This window comes from Epinephelus lanceolatus, chromosome 19 (assembly GCF_041903045.1).
Source record: "Epinephelus lanceolatus isolate andai-2023 chromosome 19, ASM4190304v1, whole genome shotgun sequence".
Lineage (NCBI taxonomy): Eukaryota > Metazoa > Chordata > Actinopteri > Perciformes > Serranidae > Epinephelus > Epinephelus lanceolatus.
In genome coordinates this window covers 33,959,558-33,966,069 of record NC_135752.1, presented here as the reverse complement: position 1 = coordinate 33,966,069, position 6,512 = coordinate 33,959,558, and positions in this window count along the sequence as shown.

Genomic DNA, 6,512 nt, shown 5'->3' with positions numbered 1-6,512 from the left:
CCAGTCCTGTTTCCCTCCTCATCTCCCTGTAGCTACAATGAACCCCAAGCCTGCCAGAAATCTATGATTCAAATATGGGAACACATGAAAACATTTAGAAGGCCACATTAGTCTCTGACGCCTTTCACACTTTATGTTTTTACAATATTCTCATCAGATAAGACATGAAATGCTGCTCAGAAAATCATCCTGCTGCTTTTGCCAGCAGGGAGCAACAGCGAGACCAACAGAGAGTAAAGAAAGAGAGAGAGGAAAAGAAAACTAGAGTCAGTGAGAGGGAGGAAAGTAATGATAATGACAGAGAGAATGAGCAATAAAGAGAGAGGGTCAGAGAGACAGGGAGGAAAATAAAAAGACAGGGAGGAGAGAGAAATGATGAGACTGCAAAATAGAAAAGAGACGGCAAGTGGACCAGACAAAACGAATGAGAGACAGACTGAACTGGAGAGTTATTTCTCACTGGATCAGTGATAGCCGATTGCCACGTTCAATATATTTTGGGTGCATTCAATATATTTATTAGCCATGGGAAATGTCAGGCATGCCACATGGTGAGAATAATGTTGTTTTGGTTATGTAAACGTAAAAAAATCATGTTCATTTCACCTGGCACACTGTCAATTCTTGGTCGTATAGTGCAATGCAGAAATGGATTTAACTGAGATGTTACATCACCAAATGCTATGGAATTACTCAACTGCAGAAGTAATTAGTTACCTTACATTTCCATACTCCATCAAATATTCATTCTAACAATTTAAAGCTTCCACATGTGGGATTGTCTGTATTTGAAGGTGCACTCCACCAATTTTGCACATGGTTGCAACAGTTGCGCGATGTGTTTTGTGGAGAAGTTTTTAATAGTTTGACAAATTAACTCAGATGATGTCATAGACATTATTGGGAGCTTGAAGGCCAAAACACACCGGTGGTAAGTGGTGTGAATCAAAAAATGCACCCCTATTATTTTCAATGTTTAGACGGCTAGATGCGCATCAGTGCTCCTGGATGCTAATTTTTTTTTCCTACTATGGCGAAGGCAGGGCTCACTATACTCTCCCTCTGATTGGCTAGTAGTCATTCCCTTTTTTGCCTGGATTGGTTAGGTTTAGGCATGAGGAATGAGATTGGTTAGGGTTAGGGTAAGAATGTCAGGGTAAGTCAATTGGAGGCAGAGTAAGGCAGAGTAGGGCGAGTCTTGCCTTCGCCATAGTAGGAAAAATAATATCGCCTCTTGGACGCACCCCATGGAACTTCATGTCACTGTCCATTTCCAGCCTCGTCGGAATTAAATGTAACTCAGGCTTTTGGAAAATATGAAGTGTTAAGCTGAAAACACGCCGGCGCCACTGCGTCACCTCAGTTGAAGCACATCAAATACTGCCACCCAGGATGCGTCATGCTGCAGCTCGTCAACAGTTTATCCTGGCTTCATGTTAGTAGAGGAAATCGCTCCTTGTCGCCAGGCTAATTTATACAATGAAAAATGCCACAGGCTTGTGCTAATAACGTTAGCATGTTATGTTTGTTTGGAATACATGTTTAGTATAAGACAGCTGTTTTGTCAGTGAACCTTGTGAGTTGTAATGGAGCCAAATTTTGTAACGTTACGTTTGTTAAATGTTGCTGTTGTTCATGGATTCATATGAGTAGAGGAAAAGTCCGCTAGCCACTAGGCTAATTTATACAATGTAAAATGCCATAGGCTTGTGCTAAAAACATTAGCATGTTGTATTTGTGGGGGAAAATGTGTCCAGATAAAGACAAGTGTTTGTCTGTGAATGCTGCGAGTTATAGTGAAGCTGATTTGTGTACTTGTGTTTGAAATTGTCGCTATTAAGTCACGTTAAAAGTGTGTGTTTTGGTTGTGTTTTGAATCAACTAAACTTTACAGCACTTCACAGAAACTCCCCAGCAAGCATGTTTTGGTTTAAAAAACATCTAATAGCCGTCTACATGAAGACCTGACGTCTAGGCTAAATCATGGCTGAATTTGGGCTGTCAGTGAAAATTTGGTAGACGTCTAACCATAGCCAAAGTGTAGACGTCATCAATTATACGGCTATGTAGAGACCAAGTCCAAAAAATGGAGATAAACATATTTTAATTACTGTTGACTCTCCATACGTGATTGAATATCATACAGCACGCCATCTGCAATGCAGAAATTACATTTAATCAATTTAAAAATTAAATCGGCTAGATTTGGGTTACGTGTAACTAGACTAAATCGAAGCTAAATATAGCCAATACGTTGAAATGACGACTATTGCTTGCTGGGTCCGCTGTAACTGCAGTGACACAGACACACCACCGCACCGCAAGTATAAATGCTCACAATGGCGTAGGCCACGCACAGAGCTGGCGCACAAGCATTAATCCCGCTTGAGTTAGGTGAGGTGTTGAGCTTTAAAGTCAGCATTGATTCAATGATTGACTGATCATAATGTGTTTAATTTTAGATCCAATTACATTTAAACAATGAAAAAATGGATAGAGCTCTGACTCACAAGAACTCTACACATCTCAATCAACATGTTTGTTTTCCCATAGGAAAATAGATAAAAATCACTATCATATAATCATTTCCCCAGTATCACCTCGGTGGGTTAACTTGTAAGTCGATAGGAAGCTGTGGACAGATGTTTGACACAATGACACCAGCACAGCCTGCGGCGATATCACTGCTAAAGAGTTCCAATTTTCGGAAGGCAAACAATCCAACAGGCAAACACACCCTGCATGGCGAACAATGACATTTTGTGTTCGTTTTATCAGAGCAAATAAATATTGGCTTAGCACTGATGGAGGCTTGTGGGCCGGATGCTGTTTGTGATTCTGGGAATCAAGTGCCGTGGGGCCCAAAAGCGTGTTGTTGCTTTCCATCCGCAGTCTCCCAATGAGGAGGAATCTATCTCCCTGACCTCAGCTAACACCCCTAGACATGCTGATAAACACTGAATATTTATCATACACTCCCTCACTTTGCTGTCTCACACACACACACACACACTCACACACACGCTTATATGCTGTCTCCCTCTGTCTCTCCTAAGAAAATCCAAATACACGTGTGCTCAATCTCTCAAACACGGTTTCTGTCTCGAACACATATTGTCGCAGGAAGACACATAAACACTGTTACCCACGAACACATATGCTCTGTCTCCCCCTAACACACACACACCAGAGAAATTTAATATTTAGGAAAAGATGATGCAAGTGTGTTGTAACTTTCAAGGACTGCAACAAAAGATGGACATTTGTTTTGTTATTTTGGGCAGTGAAACTTTCAAGAACAACATGTTCCAAGATGTCTCCTGTTGTACACTGATGAAACCACACAGATCTGTTTGCTGATTTCAGCTGATGCTCACACAGAATTTATATCTTAAGGTTCCCACCAGCCATGACAAATATATAGGACTGCACTCATCAGCTTAAAACATCTCCGAGAAGGTTATTCACAGGTGCTGAGTGCTGTTGAAACTTTCACATGTCAGCTGTTTTCCAGAATAAGAAGCAGCTGCACGCTAATCAGAGACTTTGACCAATTAGTGTGGAGTTCCAAGTTCCAATCAGTCAAAATGCTTTTATGTAATTTATAGCATTGTTACAGGAATAGCAAATGTTGATTGTTTGGACCTCATATTTGTTCGAGTGAAACTGTATATTCCTCAGGGTAAGCAAAACTTGAAATCTTTTGATTTTGCACTGAAATTTAAGGCTTGCGAGTCTCCAAATCTGAGGCCGTGGTTCTCTGCCGGAAAACGGTGGATTGCTCCCTCTGGGTTGGGAGTGAGCTGCTGACCTAAGTGGAGGAGTTCAAGTATCTTGGGGTTTTGTTCACAAGTAGATCAAGAGTTGGATTAGTGTGGCATCAGCAGCAGTGCAGGCGTTGTACGGGACTGTTGTGGTGAAGTAGGAGCTGAGCCAGAAGGCAACACTTTCGATTTACCAGTCGATACATTCCAACCCTCACCTGGTTGTAAAGACCTTCGAGTGGAAGTGCTTCTGGGTATTTGTGGTCATGAGCTTTTAAATGAGATAAGACGAGATAGCTTGCAAATGATTTTTTCTTACCCAGGGGTCTTCTGTTGCCTTCAAACACTAGTATTTTCCCAAGGATCTGTCTGAAAGACAGAGAGTCAATTGCGGAGATAGGCATCATTTTATCCACTGCAAAGTCCTTGGGCTGCTGTGAAACTGCGCCTTCTTTGGGCAACAAATTTTTTTCATTTTGGGTGCGTTGGTACAATAGATAAATAGTCAATTTATTTAAGACATCCGGGCAAAAAAAATTGCTTTAAGTGCAAAAAAGAAAGATAAATAGTGAATAAAAACCACAGCAAATGTTTCAGTACTTGACTATCTTCATTGCAACATTTCATCCACCACCTTCCAAACCACAGGCTGCATTCGTTTTTTGTTGCTTGGAGCCTGCTGTCCACGAGTATAATCCAATTTAGGTTGTTTAGCCTGCGTAAGCTACGGTCACTCTCTGCAGCTGCAGAGGGAACATCTTTGGTGGGGTGTACTACTAAGGGCCTCACATTGCTGTGCTATTATAGGCGTGTGTTTCAGGAGGTGTGAGGTTGTGTTTGTTGAGGTGAAAAGAGTCTTGTACAACAAAGTTCTTGTAATCATTTTCTTCCAATTAAATCAAAGTATATTTAATAATATAGTTTATTATTACATTTCTACTGCCCAACACTGGTTATTGATACAAGCGGCTGAAATAAGTTTCCTCTGTGGGGTGGCTGGACTCACCCTAAAGGCTCCAACACATTCTCACTCCGACCTTGTCACATATCAACGTTTGGTCATGGACTTTCCGCATCTGGTTACATCGTGAAAGGTGCCCTGGGTGCGTTGGATGTTGACGTTCTTAAACACACTACTTTGGTAAACCACTGCAAATTGATGGTTTTTTTTGCCTTCAACAACTAACTCTCATGGTTAGGTTTAAAAAACAAAAGCACGTGGTTGGGTTTAAGCAAAAAGAACAGAGTTTGGCTTTATAATCTTACAGAACACAAACACTGCTCTCCTGGGTAAAGTTGGGGTTTGTTGGACCCATCAACCACCTCTCCCACCCACCCTACTCAGACTTTTGTCGCCTTAACTTTCGTTCATGTCCTGCTGCGTTTCCCTCCTGATGCCGCCCATCGCCATTGAACTACAACAGCGACTGGCGACTTGTGTCTAAATGTAGTAGACTGCATGTCAGCTTTCACAACCTGGATACAGCTGGTGCCCTTGATTGATAAGCCTGTGGCACACTCACTATGCTGATGTGTTTTTGCTGATTTCTTTCTGTTCATCACAAGGTCCTAACACTAAACAGACAACCAAATAACGCAACAACAAAAGCTGTGTAAAGTGCAAAAGTATAAAGCACCGACTTTGGAGATACTGTGTTTTATTCCAGTGTACAAATAGCCTACACATTACAGAAAATACTGACATAAGAAATATCTTTAAAGGGAAATTTCGGTTTATTTCAACCTGTCTCCTATCATCCTAAATTTGTTTCGAGTGACTAGTGACATAAAAATAATAGTTAGCATGTTAGCCGTTAGCCTAGATACAGCCGGGGCGCATAGTAGCGTCAGACCTGTTAAAATGTAAGTGAACGGGCAACCTTCAAGTGCAAAGTTAGTCCTCTAAACAAGCTTTTTTTCCACAAAGACCGCCTCATATCGTTAGGATAAATGTCAGAGAACATATAGAAAATGACAGGTAAACGTGTTGTCTTACCTTACCGGTGTGCTGCCGTGTTTGTTTACCATTTAGCTCTGCTTTCCAAAGCGCGGCCGAAATATCTCGAGAACAAGCAGCGATCTCATAGCGTGCCTGAAATCTCACGAGCTCTAGATAGCTCTTTGGAAAGCAGAGCTAAATGGTAAACAAACACGGCAGCACACCGGTAAGGTAAGACAACACGTCATTTTCTATATGTTCTCTGACATTTATCCTAACGATATGAGGCGGTCTTTGTGGAAAAAAAGCTTGTTTAGTGGACTAACTTTGCACTTGAAGGTTGCCCGTTCACTTACGTTTTAACAGGTCTGACGCTACTATGCGCCCCGGCTGTATCTAGGCTAACGGCTAACATGCTAACTATTATTTTTATGTCACTAGTCACTCGAAACAAATTTAGGATGATAGGAGACAGGTTGAAATAAACCAAAATTTCCCTTTAAAGATATTTCTTATGTCAGTATTTTCTGTAATGTGTAGGCTATTTGTACACTGGAATAAAACACAGTATCTCCAAAGTCGGTGCTTTATACTTTTGCACTTTACACAGCTTTTGTTGTTGCGTTATTTGGTTGTCTGTTTAGTGTTAGGACCTTGTGATGAACAGAAAGAAATCAGCAAAAACACATCAGCATAGTGAGTGTGCCACAGGCTTATCAATCAAGGGCACCAGCTGTATCCAGGTTGTGAAAGCTGACATGCAGTCTACTACATTTAGACACAAACAGTAAAACACAAACTAAAATAAA